Below are 16,914 nucleotides of genomic sequence, written 5' to 3' on the forward strand. Positions count from 1 at the left end.
ATTGGCTGGAGCTGCAGTCACCTCAAGGCTTGACTGGGGCTGAAGGCTCCTAAGGTCGTTCATGTGGCTTTACATAGGGTTGCCTTAAAATAATATGACAGCTGACCTCCTCCAGGGTGAGCAATCCAAGAGAGAACAAGACAGAATGCCTGTGATATTATGATATATATAACATATTATATATTATACATATTATATATACATATATAATATACATATACATATATAATATATATTTATATATATTAACATATATTTAATATGTGTGTCTGTGGTGTGTGTGTGTGTTTCTGTCCACAGTTCCTGGCTGATAACTCCTATCGTCCTTCTTGTGTCCTAAGTGACTAAAACAATAGCATATCTTTTGCTAAAGTATTTGTCCCTTTGTCATTGGTTCCTAAAGTAGCTTCAGAGGATAAAGGTGAAAGACAGTGTTTTGTTACAATGTTGGGGCACTTTAGGCCTCAGGAAGCAGAATCTCTGTCTCTGACCTTCTCCTGCGGCCCTTTCACCTGATCTTTTTTTCTCCCCAAGGCAGGCCACAGGAACTAAAAGTAAAATCTTGCCCCACCTTTCTGCCTTGGTACTGGTCATAAATAAGTTCTCTGGCCTACCTTGTCTGATTGTAGGTTATAAGACCCCCACTTCAGAAGGGGTCCTGCCCCATACCCAGGAGAAAGGAACGCTGCACAGAAGGCCAAGAAGAATCGGAACCGATGGGCCTTGCTGAATTTCCCCACTCAGCCTATTAGTATTAGATTATACCCTTTTTGTCCAGTCACATTTCTGCATGGTTGTCCAGGCTTCAGTCATGCCTATCCAAGGAAGTCTCAAGGCCCAGGAAGATGGGGTATGGGAAGCCTCCGAACAGCTGAACTCATGGAGGCTTCCAGGAAGGTGAATAAGAACTCATTAAAGAGGCCGGGGGCGGTGGCTCATGCCTATAATCCCAGCACTGTGGGAGTCTGAAGCAGGCAGATCACTTGAGGCCAGGAATTTGAGATCAGCCCGGCGAAACTCTGTCTCTATTAGAAATACAAAAATTAGCCGGGTGTGGTGGCAGGCACATGTAATCCCAGCTACTAGGGTGCATGAGGCAGGAGAATCGCTTGAATCCCGGAGGCAGAGGTTGCAGTGAGCCAAGATAGAGCCACTGCACTCCAGCCTGAGCAAGTCTCAAAATAAATAAATAAATGTAAAAATAAATAAATAAAATAATAAATCAGTAAACATAAGTGTTTCCCAGAGTTTCATGAGCCACTCCAGCAAATGAATCACGCCTAAAGAGGGCATCGTGGGCAACTGGTCAGTCTGAAGTGATGGAGGCCTAGACTTGTGACTGGTGTCAGAAGTGGGGGCAGTCTTGTGGGACTGAGCCCTTAACTTATGGTATCTGATGCTATCTCCAGGTAGATAGTGTCAGTGTCAGAACAAAACTGAATTAGAAGACACTCAGCTGGTGTCCACTGCAGAACTGACCGCTCGCTTGCTGGTGGGGAGAAATCTCCACACATGTGCTCACAGAAGTCTTCTGTGCTGATTACTGTGATATGACAGCAGAGGAAAAAGTTTGTTTTTCAATACAGTGCCCTAAGATGAAAGCCACATGCTTTTTATAACCTAATATATCAGAAGTGACATCCCATCACAGTTTTTTTTTTTTTTTTTTTTTTTGAGGTCGCCCAGGCTGGAGTGCAGTGGCATGATCTCAGCTCACTGCAACCTCTGCCTCCCAGGTTCAAGGGATTCTCATGCCTCAGCCTCTCGAGTAGCTGGGACTACAGGCATGCACCACCACACCTGGCTAATTTTTGTGTTTTTAGTAGAGACAGAATTTCTTTTATCTTTCTTTTTTTTTTCTTTTTTGAGACGGAGTTTCGTTTTGTTGCCCTAGTTGGAGTGCAATGGCACGATCTCAGCTCACCACAACCTCTGCCTCCCAGGTTCAAGTGATTCTCCTGCTTCAGCCCACCGAATAGCTGGGATTACAGGCATGCGCCACCATGCCCGGCTAATTTTTTATTTTTAGTAGAGACAGGGTTTCTCCATATTGGTCAGGCTGGTCTTGAACTCCCGACCTCAGGTGATCCACCTGCCTCGGCCTCCCAAAGTGCTGGGATTACAAGCATGAGTCACCATGCCCGGCCAAGATAGGGTTTCACTATGTTGGCTAGTCTGGTCTCAAACTCCTGACCTAAAGTGATCTGCCTGCCTCGGCCTCCCAAAATGCTGGGATTAAAGGTGCACACCACTACACCCAGCTACGCGAATAATATTTTGTGTGTTAGAAGTGGGTCAATAAGTATAGCACCCACTTAAGGGGAGGGGTTACACCAGAGCATGAACACCAGGAGGCAGAGATCGTTGGGGGCCATCTTAGAAGCTGTCTACCACAACTTCTCCTCTTCTTTCCATGTTTCTACTTGCCTCCAGGGCCAGTTCCTCAATATGTGCAAATGTCCCTGTCTTCTGGGTCTGGCTCTATAGAGTATCTGCCATTGTTCCATTGCCTCCTTCCCCTCAACCTTAAGCCATGTCCAGAAATCTCCCAAGTTAAAAATAAACCTTCCCTCCACCTTCATCTATGACCAGTAGTCTCTCCTTCTTTCCCCTGCAACTCTTCTTGAGAATGTGACCTTTCTTCTCTGCATTCACTTCCACCTCCACAGCACCGCTCTGCTAAGGTCATCAGTGACCTCCAAATGCCAGATCACATACCTACCTTCTTTTAATCCTAGTCTTAGTTGTCCTCTGCAGCATTGAATGCCATTAACCCTCCTCTTCAGCTTCTCCTGTCTTGCTGACTTCACATTTTTGGCCTCCTCTATCTTCACTTACCCCTAAATCTGAGATTGTCCAGGCTTTGCCCACACTCCTCGGCTTCACTCCCTCTGAATCCCCACCTCCCATACTCCCAGCACTTCTATGTTCTGATTACTATTGCTGCTGTGAATTTTAGTCTTCCAACTCACATGTGAAAGAAGTAACTCAGGTGTTTTGTTTGCTTGTTTGTTTGTTTTTGAGACACAGTCTTGCTCCGTCACCCAGGCTGGAGTGCAGTGGCACCATTTCGGCTCACTGCAACCTCTGCTTCCCAGGTTCAAGTGATTCTCCTGTCTTAGCCTCCTGAGTAGCTGGGATTACAGGCGCCCACCACCACGCTCAGCTAATTTTTGTATTTTTAGTAGAGACAGGGTTTCACCATGTTGGCCAGGCTGGTCTCGATCTCCTGAACTTAGGTGATCCACTCATCTCGGCTTCCCAAAGTGCTGGGATTACAGACTTGAGCCACTGCACCCGGCCATGACACACTTCCTGACTTTGTTTAAATCAACTTCAATCTGACATTGAGCCGCCTTCTACTGAAGTGACAGGAAATTAATCTCAGTAATTGCTGAATGTCCCACATTCTACTCAGGGGTGTGCCAAAGTCGGCTCCTCCTGGGAGGTCTTGCTAGGCAAAGGCACTGGTCTTCGGCTCATGCTGGTCACTGCTGAGGTGCTCCCTGGTTAGACTGCATTGTCCCTTGAGGTTTAATAGTCTTGCTGCTTAAAGCAAAGGAATCTTTGGCAAAGTGAATGCTCCTGGGCCTGGAGTTCAGCCTTCCTAACAACACAGATCAACCACCCCCTTGAGGACTTGCCCCAGTGACCTGACATGGAGCAGCACCCAGACCCCAGTCTGCTGGAACCTGTTATTTCCTCTCTCCCAATCCCAGGGTGACTCTCTTCTCTCTCCTCTTGCAGCTGTCAAAGTCTCCACACCACAAACACTAAAGAAAACCAGTATCTGTTCTTTACCCTGAAAAAACATGTCAGGAAAGGAACTAGGCCTGGCCACCAGCTTGGAATGCAGAGGAGGGAAAAACAACAAACAAAACACAAATTAGCCTGGCATGGTGGCTCACACCTGTAATCCCAACACTTAGGGAGGGTGAGGTGGGAGGATCACCTGAGGCCAGGAGTTTGAGACCAGCCTGGGCAACATAGGGAGACTGCAACTCTCCAAAAAAAATTTTTTTTAAAAAACTGGGCATAGTCTCAGCTACTTGGGAGGCTGAGGCAGAAGGATCGCTGGAGTCCAGGAGGTCAACACTGCAGTGAGCCGGAATCACACCACTGCACCCCAGTTTGGGCAAGAGAGTGAGGCCCTTTTCCAAAAAACAAACCAACCCACACAAATTAATACTGTTGGGGGCCTGGCAGTGGGGTTCAATACATGACACTCTCCTTTCTCCTTTGCGAGTTTAGGACACAGACGGAGTCCAAAACATTTACCTTATTACTAATAGAGCTCATTGAAGACAGTGCCTTCGAGTGTGCTCCAAACAGAGGCTCTTCACAGTCAGCGCCACCAGCAGGCACAATGGAGCCACTGTGCAAGGCGGGAAAAACGTAAAAGGGAGGAGCCACGGGGTGTGGCCGCACATGCTCAGTTCCTTCCCCGAGCTGACCAATCGGGTAAGCCACCCGTCCTGCTTGGCAGGGCAAAGACCAGAGCAGCCCGGGGCTCCTGCAGCAGGTCTGGGGCGGTAGGAACCGAGGTTCCCCCTTAAATATCCATAAAGATGACCCTGTCACGCTGTGAAGCCTGGACATCCAGCCAAGGTCTCTCTCCTGGGCTCCAGACCAATATTTCCCATGGTCTACCGTACATCTCCACGTGGATGGCCATGAGGCAGCTCCAGTTCAACACCCCCAAATCTAAATTCAGGTCCCCTCTATCCCAGCCCTCCCCTAGTATCTCAGAGTTGATTAATGACAATACAGTCAGCCTTCCAATCCAAGGAAGGTGGACACCCTTCTCCACTATTCCCTGAATACAGTTTGTCAGCGACCCCATCCTTTCTACCTCCAAAGTTTGCAACGTGTTCTTTTATGTCACTTTAGTTTCTTCTCCCCATCTCTTAGCCTCCTTATCCTTACCAACTCCATGCCTCTGTCTTTTCCTCTCCCTCTCCTGTCCATGGGAAGCAGGACTCTGCCTACATTCCAGCCTCATACCTTTTCCCCAAATGCAACTAATGCTCCTTTCACACAGCCCTACTACAACATCCAATTTCCACAATCTTTCCCGCCTTCCAGCTCCCCCAACTTTCACCTGGAAAACTCTTAGTTGGCCTACAACATTCAGCTCTGGGGTTGTACTTCCCCAACACCATCCCTGACCAAGGCAGAATTAAGGGGTCCCTCTGCAGTGCTCCCAACAGTGCAGCATAACCTAGATATTTGTCAGCTAACTTTCCACCAGTCTGAGGGGTCCTTCAGTGTGGGGTTTAAAATCTTGTTTATGCTCTGGGTGCCTGGCTAGCTCAATGCCAGGTGGATGCTAGGGGCTCAATAAATGTTCATGGAATGAATAGCCATGTCCCACAGGCCCCATCAATTTAACCTTGTCAAGCCCATAGCATCTTTTCTTCTCTCCTTCCCCACGCCCTTCACCTGGTGACCTCGGTGCAGCGAATCGGTTGAAGAGCTCACAGGGAATTTAATGGTGCTTTCCCTCTGGTGTGCTCAGCTGGAGGCAGGCAAAGCAGGCTTCTTAGCAGGCAGTGAGTGGGCCATGCTAGAGGAGTGACTGCTTTGTGCAACCTCGGGGCCTCCTGCAAATCAGACTCAATCGCCTTCACTTCCTGTGCTTAGGGAGATTAGATACTGCCTAATCAACGCCAATTTTTTTTTCTTTTCTTAATATTTGAAACTACCAAGTACCAGTTGCCATCCTAGTGGGTGGCTTTCAGAAATCCCCTCTTTTCTGGTGTTTGACTTCTTGTGAGTTTCAAGAAACCAATCTATTTGGAAAGAACCTGCACATAGAAGTTCTTTGAACTGCTGAGAAGCCCTGGCAGGAAGTGACTTGGGATCTGGGTTAGACAGTTTTGTCTCACTCCCAGGAGAGGTGGGAGTAATGAGATACAGTTGCATCTGGGTGTGGGTGTGGCTTTAGATCATTCCTGTGGCCATCTCTCCACGTGTGGCCCATTTTCTAGATCTCGTCAGAGCTGAAATTAGGATGACTGTTTATGCTGTAGAACATCTATTACACATTGGTGGTGCACTCTGCCAGGCATTCTGGGAATCCTGGGCTGGCAGAGATGAGCCTGATAAGCTTTTTCATCTCAGCTTAATGTTATAATCTTTTGTTGTTGTTTTTTTGAGACAAGGTCTCACTGTCGCCCAGGCTGGAATGCAGTGGTATGATCACGGCTCACTGCAGCCTCAACCTCCCAGGCTCAGATGAATCTCCTGCCTCAGCCTCCTGAGAAGCTGGGACCATAGGCATGTGCCACCATGCCCGGCTAATTTTTAAGTTATTTGTTGAGACAGGGTCTTCCTATATTGCGCAGGTTGGCCTTGAACTCCTGGGCTCAAGTGATCCACCTACCTTGGCCTCCCAAAGTGCTAGGATTACAGGTATGAGCCACCACGCCTGGCCCTATTATAATCTTTAAGTGAACTGAAGTACTCAGTGAAACTTTTTCTTTTCTTTTTTTGCCAGAGACAGGATCTCACTTAGTTGCCTAGGCTGGAATGTGGTGGCACAATCATAGCTCACTGTAACCTTCAACTCTTGGGCTCAAGCAAACCTCCTTCCTCAACCTCCCAAGTAGCTGGGACTTTAGGCACACACCACCGTGACTGGCTGATGTTTTCTTCTGTAGAGACGGGGGTCTCACTGTGTTGCCCAGGCTGGTCTTGAACTCCTGGCTTCAAGTGATCCTCTCACCTTGGCCTCCCAAAGTGTTGAGATTAGAGGCATGAGCCACTGAGCCAGGCCTTCATGGAAACTTTGTAAGAATTAATGAGTTCTACACATTTCTCCGAATAAAACTGTTTAGAGATGTATACTTGGAGGAGGGCTTGGTGACAGGGCAAAGGCCATGTATTTTCACACTATTGCACAGGAGGTGGAGATCTATTCCTCAGTCTGGCTAGAGAGACAGACAGTGGCCTTCTTCCCCAATTCTTATGATGTATTTTTAGGAGAAGGGGTCACTGTGGGTCAAGCACCATGCGTAGTGTGTGACATACGCTATTTCATGTAACTCATCATGCCGCAAAACCATCTCTTGAACTCCACTTTATACTAGGAACTTTTGGATTGCCTCTTTTAATCCATTTAGCAACTCTTTGGGTGTAGATTCTGTTATTATCGTCACCATTTTTTCCGAAGAGAAAACTGAGGGACTGAGGCATTAACTTCCACCATTTCTCATAGTCAATAAATAAGTGCTAGAGCTGGCAACTGAGGCTAGGCCATTGAACTACAGAGCCTCTTAAACCCTTCACTTTTTGTCATATGAAGTAAGTGTTGAGATTCCCACTTTACAGAATAGTAACCTTGAACCCAAAGGTTAAGCAATGTGTCCAAGGTCTCACAAGTGGTAAGAGATGTAGCTGAGGTATCTACCTAGGTCTGTCAGCTTCAAAGTCTACAACATTCTTCTACCCCCTACTGGTTAGATAGTGGATATATCAGTTTAAAACTCAGAAAGTTCAGCCAGGCACGGTGACTCACACCTGTAATCCTCGCACTTTGGGAGGCCAAGTCGGGCAGATCTCCTGAGGTCAGGAGTTTGAGACCAGCCTGGCCAACATGGCGAAACTCCGTCTCTATTAAAAATACAAGAATTAGCTGGGCATGGTGGCACATGCCTGTAATCCCAGCTACTCAGGAGGCTGAGGCAGGAGAATCACTTGAACCTAGAAAACAGAGGTTATAGTGAGCTGAGATTGTGCCAGTGCACTCCAGCCTGGGCGACAGATCGAGACTCCGTCTCAAAAACAAACAAACAAACAAATTTCATCTCCTACTTTCCTGTTTCTCATTCTTGATATCTGCTCCCTAGAGGCAAACATTTTCATCATTTTAAGACTTTTCTCTTACTGATTACTTACAATTTTCTAAATAACTTGCTTATATTATTCTAGATTTTTGTCTTAGATATCTATTTTCTACTCACTACCACTGAAGATGAGGATTTCACTCTCATACCCTGTCCTACCTCCCTCCCCCATTCTTCCGAATGTAGTTACAATTTTCGGCTAGTTCAATATTCTCTATTCTCTACTTGTAAAGACTATGTGAACATTCACAGCCAAGCCATTGATGGCAGCAGCGGCCCATGTGGAGCGGCCGCTGTGAAGATGCTGGCTGCAGCAGGGAAGGTTCGGCCAGGGCTGCGTGTTCCACGAAGCCAGCAGGAGCCTGGAACAGGTGGGAGCCCTGCCCACTTCTGAGTTCGCAGGGCAGGAGCCTGATGCTCCTGGGCGCAGCTACAGCCACCCAGCCACAACCGTGGACCCAGGCATCCCTAGCTCTCATGGGCCTGGGAAGCCCCTCTTCTCCCACAGGCTTGGAAGTGCCTGCTCCCGCTGCTTGGCCTTTCCCTGGTCCTGGCCCCCACTCCAGGGCAGAGCAAAGTTGTGGCTGAGCCTGGGTGCTGTCACGACCTGGCCAGGTGTGCATGCGCTCGAAGTGGAGTTGACACACCAGCTCCCTCCTGCCTAAGCCCCTCCGGACTTTGGGCACCAAGGAGCACAGGACGGGGGCCGAGGGGTTGCTGAGGGTGGCTCCACGCAGGCCTGCAGGTGCCCCTTGGTAGGAATAGCCTGGGCACCATGGATGACATGATTGATAGAGGCAGGATGTAGACAGGCTCCTAAGCGCAAAGGTGAAGCCACAGCTTCAGGCCAGGGAAGGGGGCTGGGGTGCCAGTTCTGGATGGAGTCTGCGGCCCAGGGTGGCAACTTATGGTGCTTTTTCTGGGGCCGCCCATGGCCACCCATGGACCAACCATGGAAAACCTTGGGCTCAGACAGACTCACACAGATGTTTGGACTACCAGCTGTGGGAAGGAGCTTGCCACTTCGGGTCTTAGTTCGTCAGGATGAGCTGTCTGCAGAAAGGAGCTAGCCACTCCAGGTCTCCTCTCTGTTGAGAGCTGGACACCCATCAGGGTGACCTGCCTGTGGAAAGGAGCTACCCACTTCAGGTCTCCTCTCTAGTGACAGCTGGACACCTGTAGGGGTGACCTGCCTGCAGAAAGGAGCTTGGACCAGCTTCAGGTCTCCTGAGAGCGGTTCTGCTGCTCAATAAAGCTCCTCTCTGCCTTGCTCACCCTCCAGTTGTCCATGTACCTCATTCTTCCTGGACAGGGGAAAAGAACTTGGGACCTGCTGAATGGCTGGACTAAAGGAGCTGTAACACAAACAGGGCTAAAACACACTGCCCCACACTTGCCATGTTGTGGGTGACAAGAAAGAGAGAAAGCTGTGGCCCTTTGGGGATCCCAGACCTAGATGCTCTCTGAGCCAGGACTATGACCACACTCTTTGGGGCTCTGCAGTTTGTGGCATCTCCAAGTTTCTGGGCACTACTGCATTTCCCTCATCCAGACACAGGTGCTCACAGTGGAAGCCACTTGCGGTGCATCTGATCCAGTCACAGGCTTGCCTTGCATGGAGCTGGTGCCTGGAGCTGACTGCCCTGCCACAGCAGCTGGCATGCTTTGTTGTGCACAGTGGCCAGACCCCTGTGCTCACTTGCCCACACACCCCTCGCCACTTCATGCCTGGCTCGCCCTTGGCAGATGTGGGATCCAGGCTGGTAGTGCAAGCCGAGCGCAGCCTGCCAGGCTGAGAGGGCAGAATGAGCCCAGTGGGCCCAAGCAAGACTTGGGCAAAGGCACCACCGGCCACAGAGTTTTCCTGTAGGAAAAGCGACACCTGAAGGATCCTGTGACACCAAGTGAATGCTGCAGTTACATTTCCTTTTATTTAGCTTTTGGATTTCTCTGGAATATGTATCATTTTTAAAAATTTTACTTGGTTATTTTTGGGCCAGGCGCAGTGGCTCACACCTGTAATCCCAGCACTTTGGGAGGCTGAGGTGGGTGGATAATGAAGTCAGGAGTTCTAGACCAGCCTGACCAGCATGGTGAAACCCCGTCTCTACAAAAATACAAAAAATTAGCCAGGCATGGTGGCGTGTGACTGTAGTCCCAGTTACTCGGGAGGCTGAGGCAGGAGAATTGCTTGAACCCAGCAGGTGGAGGTTGCAGTGAGCCGAGATCGCGCCACTGCACTCTAGCCTGGGCGACAGAGTGAGACTCCATCTCAAAAACAAAAACAAACAAAAAAAAGCCTGGTGTGGTGGTGCGTGCCTGTAATCCCATCTGCTCGCGAGGCTGAGGCAGGAGAATCCCTTGGGCCCAGGAGGTGGAGGTTGCAGTAAGCTGAGATCGCACCACTGCACTCCAGCCTGGGTCACAGAGAGAGACCTTGTCTCAAAAAAAAAAAAAAAAATTTACTTGGTTACTTTCAAGCTCTTTGACAGAATCATTAATATATTCTCACAATGTTCAAGCATATCAGATAAGCTTTCATTTTTTTCCTTTCTTTTCTTTTCCTCTTGGAGATATTCCTCCTGGATCCCTTTGTCTGTCTGCTCCAAGCTGGCCTGATGGGTAAGGAATGCTACGTAGCTCTTATATTGGGAGATTAACTGTCCTCCCTATTTGAAAACCCCTGCTGATCCTTTGGAATATTTTCACGTTATAGCTACCCTGTGAGGTTTGAAGGGTGTTTCAGATGGGAGAAAACAAAGCAGTGTCAGTTAGAATTACACAGGTGCAAGCAGCAGAGCCAGGCTAGAACTGGGCTCCCTGCAGGAGGTACAGCGCCCCCTGCAGCCTGACACAAATGACCATCGTTGCCACTGGCCAGGCTACTCTCAAAAGTTCCTGATCTCATGGAACGACAGAGGATGGTGGGAAGTTGATTCACGTATCTCCATCTAACTTCTTTCATAAGTAGAAGATGGGGTTGAGCACTTGGACTTTGAGTCTGCCACTTAATAGTTATGCATTTTGAAGCCGGTCATGTAATCCCTCTCAGCCTCAGTTTCCTCATCTGTAGAATAAGAATAATAGCGCTATTCAACATAGTGCTAAGATTAAGTACCATAATATTTTAAAAGGCACATTGTAAATGCTTAGTAAACATTAAGTACTTAATGAGGAAGTTTACTATTGGACCCCTGCAGTCCAGTATACTTGAGTGTCTGGACCATGTTGGGATATTATATAAGAGAGTGGCGTACACAATCAGATTTTCTAAAGGAGTAGTTTGTGCATCTCATTTGTGCAAATCTTTGTTAATAAGATGTCCTTGTTATTCTTGAGTTTACCCCAGTCCACTCTCTGAGCATCTTGCTATCTCTTGGCCTCCTGAGGTTAACTAATATTGAGATGAATACCTTCCAAGTGTCCAAATTCATGCTTTTGGCTTTTATTTATTTATTTATTTATTTATTTATTTATTTATTTACTGAGCCAGAGTCTTACTCTGTCACCCAGGCTGGATTGCAGTGGCATGATCTTGGCTCACTGCCACGTCTGCCTCCCGGGTTCAAGCAATTCTCCTGCCTTAGCCTCCTGAGTAGCTGGGATTACAGGCACCTGCCACCACATTCGGCTAATTTTTTTGTATTTTTAGTAGAAACAGGGTTTCACCATGTTGGCCAGGCTAGTCTTGAACTCCTGACCTCAGGTGATCCGCCTGCCTCGTCTTTCCAAAGTGCTGGGATTATAGGCGTGAGCCACCATGCCCGGCCACTTTTGGCTTAATTTTGGCTTTTACATTTTTTTCTTCATTGTTGATTGGTGCAAAGATGTTCTTTAGGTAAGAATTTTTCTTTGGGAGCTGAGCACAGTGGCTCAGGCCTGTAATCCCAGCATTTTGGGAGGCTGAGGTGGGTGGATGGCCTGAAGTCAGGAGTTCGAGACCAGTCTGACCAATATGGTGAAACCCTGCCTCTACTAAAAATACAAAAATCAGCCGGGTGTGGTGGTGGGCGCCTGTAGTCCCAGCTACTTGGGAGGTTGAGGCAGGAGAATTGCTTGAACCCAGGAGGCAAAGGTTGCAGTGAGCTGAGATCGTGCCACGGCACTCCAGCCTGGGCAACAGAGTGACACTCCATCTCAAAAAAACAAAAACAAAAACAAAAACAAAAACAATTTTTCCTTGGGACAAAGGATTGTCTATTCTTCATCTACTTTTCCCACTTCCTTCATAATACCAAGCTTTACAGAAGTGTTTAACAGTCTGAATTGTAGAACAGACAGAAAAAAGAAAGATGACTAAGTTTGAGACGAACTTTTGGGACCTTCTAATGCAGTGTATTTCAAACTGTAGGTCATGACTCAAGACAGGTTGTAAAATCACCTTAGCGAAATCACAGCACTTAAAAAATGAAATAAAATAAACTTCATCACACACAGTAAGGAAAAAACTGTTTTGTGGTTTTATGTGTGTATATACATTTATTTACACACATATTCATGTATGTATGGATACATGTCCTGGCTTGCAATGTAAAATGTATTTCTTATTAAGGGTTACAGTCTAAATTTGGAAAACATGTCTTTTTTTTTTTTTTTTTTTTGAGACAGAGTCTTGCTCTGTTGCCCAGGCTGGAGTGTAGTGGTGTGATCCTGGCTCACTGCAACCTCTGCCTCCTGGGTTCAAGCAATTCTCTTGCCTCAGCCTCCGGAGTAGCTGGGATTACAGGCATGCCCCACCATGCTGGGCTAGTTTTTGTATTTTTAGTAGAGACGAGGTTTTGCTTCACCATGTTGGCCAGGCTGGTCTTGAACTCTGACCTCAAGTGTTCATCTGCCTGCCTCGGCCTCCCACAGTGCTGGGATTACAGGAGTGAGCCACTGTGCCCGGCACAGAAAACGTGTCTTAATGGCCTCAGGAAGTTTTGTTTGCCTTCTTGCATCTTAGTTCCTTCATTGGGCTACTCTTTAAGATAATCCTATTTAAATTTAAAAACAAAACAACGCCACCCCTCAAACCAAACAAGGACTCATATGTTTTCCTCTTAAATATTTTCTGGGGCTGGGCGCGGTGGCTCAAGCCTGTAATCCCAGCACTTTGGGAGGCCGAGGTGGGCGGATCACGAGGTCAGGAGATCGAGACCATCCTGGCTAACATGGTGAAACCCCGTCTCTACTAAAAAATACAAAAAATTAGCCAGGCGAGGTGGCGGGTGCCTGTAGTCCCAGCTACTCGGGAGGCTGAGGCAGGAGAATGGCGTAAACCCGGGAGGCAGAGCTTGCAGTGAGCTGAGATCCGGCCACTGCACTCCAGCCTGGGCGACAGAAGCGAGACTCCATCTTAAAAAAAAAAATATATTTTCTGGGTATTCACTACATAAAGATTTTTAGATAAAGGTCTCTTTCTCTCTCTCTTTCTTTCTTCTTTTTCTCCTGCTGGGCTCCAGTAGTCTGCCCACCTCAGCCTCTTAAGTAGCTGGGACACCACCACACCAGGCTAATTTTATTCGTAGAGACACTGTGTTGGCCAGGCTGGTCTTCAGCTCCTGGCTTCAAGTGATCCTCCCTCCTTGGCCTCCCAAAGTGTTGGGGTTACGGGCATGAGCCACTGTGCTTGGCTGGAGGTCACTATTCTCAAACCTACAATCATGTCAGGGGAAACAAACAGGTAAACTGAGCATTACACAAGTCGGAAGAATTTAAACGTTAAAACATACAAATAACATACTGAAAAGGTAGAGTCTGGCCAGGGTATAGTGGAAGTCTCTATGCAGCAGTAAGCCAAAAATGTCAATAATCAAAGATTGGCAAGGAAGGCCCTGAAGTATGTATTTTTAAACACTTATCCATTAAAACAGTTTGGCTGGATCATACGGTTAGAAAGATGGTTTTTAGGATAGGGGATTAAAAAGCAATACATTTTATTTTTTGAGATGGAGTCTCGCTCTGTCTCCCCCAGACTGGAGTGCAGTTGTGAGATCTTGCAGCCTCTGCCTCCCGGGTTCAAGTGATTCTCCTGTCTCAGACTGTCAAATAGCTGGGATTACAGGTGCACAGCACTACTACCTGGTTAGTTGTTTGTATTTTTAGTAGAGACGGAATTTCACCATGTTGGCCAGGCTGATTTTGAACTCCTGACCTCAGGCCATCCACCCGCCTCAGCCTCCCAAAGTGCTGGGATTACAGGAGTGAGCCACCATGCCTGGCCCAATATATTTTATTATTTTTTATTTTTGAGATAGGGTCTCACTCTGTTGCCCAGGCTGGAGTGCAGTGGCACGATCTTGACTCACGGCAACTCTGCCTCACAGGCTCAAGCAATTCTGCCTCAGCCTCCTGAGTAGCTGGGATTACAGGTGCACGCCAGTGCCACCCAGCTAATTTTTGTATTTTTAGTAGAGACGGGGGTTTCACCATGTTGGCCAGGCTGGTCTTGAACTCCTGACCTCAAATGATCCACCTGCCTCGGCCTCCCAGCGTACTGGGATTACAGGTGTGAGCCATTGCGCCCCGCCCCAATACATTTTACTGTAACACATTTGGATCCACAAAGAACCTGTCATGATGTTAATTGACTTTAGAACACATTTTATCACAGCATGGTAATTGCGTTAGTATGTTATGTCCTAGAAGCAGTGAGTTGCCCCATCAGAAATTTACACTCAGAGGTGGCCAGCTAGCAATCCAATCAAGAAGCCCACACTTCACAAGTGACTATTAGAAGCCCTTGTTATCCATAGCTCAATCAACACAGACTTTGCCAATTAGCTTAATAAATGTCAAATGTGTTTCCATTGGTGACATGAACAGCTTGCTAGTAATATTAACGATGCAGACACAAGCTCTTATTTGTGAATTCAGCACCAGTCACTGTCCATTCTTACAAGCGGTTTAAGAATGTAACCAGCCCTGTAACCTGTACTTGTATGGATAGTACCCAGAACTTGATCCTGTGTCCAGCCATTATTAGTACAGAGGCCTGATTGCCTGATCCTGATCAGAAGGATGACAGAATTTTGTCCCTAGCGCTTGACACAGACACCTCAAGTGGCCCTTTCATGAAAGGGTGGTCAGATCACCAAAAGGGAGAGAAAGCTGGGACACTCCATTAAGCTTACAGAGCAGATTGTATAAACTGTTGTGCCACTGCTTGCTGATAAACGTTTAATAAATTGTGTGATGCAATTGTGTGTGATGCAAATTAGGTCTGGGCTTTGCATACATACTAAGTGTGTAGTAGATACCATTATCTACCAAAAAGAGTCTGAGTGGTAAATGACAAAATTGGTTGTCACTGAAAAGTAAAGACTTCTGGTACTTTTGAGTTAGTCCCAAATAACATCACTCAATCATCACCTATTTATCAAAGCAAGTTTATTTGATTACTTATTCCAGGCAAATAATGAGGTTCATGTGTACAACTAAGAAATCAGACAATCCAAATAAAAGGCAGCGTAAATTAATATGAACTACACAAACAGCTAGCTAGAAAGGAACAGCAGCTGCATTCATTTTACATAGTACTGTGGAGTGATGTAGCACCATTAATCTCAAATATATCCTAAGTACTTTCTAAGATACGTGGGTCTTCGTTCAAATGTAGCAATAGCTTAAAAATTATAGCAAGCTTGATGATCATCTTATGTTCAACTAATTTCAAATATTAAAGTATATCCGAAAAATTATTTCAGAAAAAATAGGGGCCAGGAACAGTGGCTTACACCTGTAATCCCAGTACTTTGGGAGGCCGAGGGCAGGTGCATCACTTGAGCTGAGTTTGAGACCAGCCTGGCCAACGTGTTGAAACCCCGTTTCTACAAAAACACAAAAATTAGCCAGGCGTGGTGGTGGGTGCCTGTAGTCCCAGCTACTTGGGAGGCTGAGGTAGGAGAATCGCTTGCACCTGGGAGGTGGAGGTTGCAATGAGCCAAGATTGCACCACTGCATTCCAGCCTTCCAGCCTGGGTGACAGAGCGAGACTCCGTCTCCAAAAAAAAAAAAAAAAAAAGAAAAGAAAAGAAAAAGAAAAGAAAAAATAGAGAATTTGGGGGATGATGTGACCTTGTACAATTGGGGGGAAAAAAAAAACACCATTATTGAGACTGGTTTTCTTCCATCATCTGCACTATTTGCTACTTTGACCAATTTAAATTCTAAGCTTTGGATGATTTAATAGGTAGTTATTTGACAACACGTACAATTTTATTTATACAAGTTTCCATCCCCCCAAAAACGAACGCTCTTATATTTATTGGTCTGTTTAGTTTGTTCTGGCCTGAACTACAAACACAGAGGAGCAAAAGAGGTTTCATGCTACAGAACTCAACATTTTGGGATCTTTAATGATTTATTCTATTTTCTACCATTTCTAATGATCATTCTGAGCTATTGTACTCTGATAATATTGGGTTGAAATTTGCTGAACTAAAGTTTGACCCTGTTAACGAATCTAAGTTATCATGAGGTCATCTGTAAATTTAAGATTAAGCATTTTTCTAAATACCGAGGACTTTACAGTTTCATCTTAAGTTATAAACTTAGAAATTCAGAATTCCAGAGTCCCTCACCAGCCCATTTTACTAGTTAGGAGCCACAGCACATTTTCAGAAATATATCACAGCAAAATCAAAAGGAGGAAATTATGTAATATTCCAGGATTATTCAATCCTGGTGGTTCCTAACCCTAACTCCCCTACTTTTTTGGGGTAATGAACCACTTCGAGAAGCTGATCTAAACTATACACTTCCCCCCAGAAAAATCCATGTAAACTAGAACTTCTTATACACAATTACAAAGGATTCCCTAAGGGTTCATGATTCTCAAGTTAGGAATTCCTATTTCAAAGGTGTGGAATATAGTGGAAAATAAGTTTAGCCATTTTGATATTGCCCATCTTTACCTAATTGCTACTATAGTGAAGTAAGCATTTTAATAATGCTACTACATTGCTGCTTTAAAACAAAGCACTCATTTTAAACACTAATACAGACTTTTAAAATTCATTCTCCTGGCTAAGCGTGGTAGCTTATGCCTGTAATCCCAGCACTTTGGGAGGCCGAGGCAGCCAGA

At 46.3% G+C, this 16,914-nt stretch overlaps 1 pseudogene; it reads left to right on the forward strand.

The window, feature by feature from the left end:
• Positions 1-16,914, forward strand: part of LOC126934406 (non-POU domain-containing octamer-binding protein-like) — a 139,038-nt pseudogene that overhangs the window by 121,896 nt on the left and 228 nt on the right.

Source organism: Macaca thibetana, chromosome 13, assembly GCF_024542745.1.
Source record: "Macaca thibetana thibetana isolate TM-01 chromosome 13, ASM2454274v1, whole genome shotgun sequence".
In the NCBI taxonomy this organism is placed as follows: domain Eukaryota; kingdom Metazoa; phylum Chordata; class Mammalia; order Primates; family Cercopithecidae; genus Macaca; species Macaca thibetana.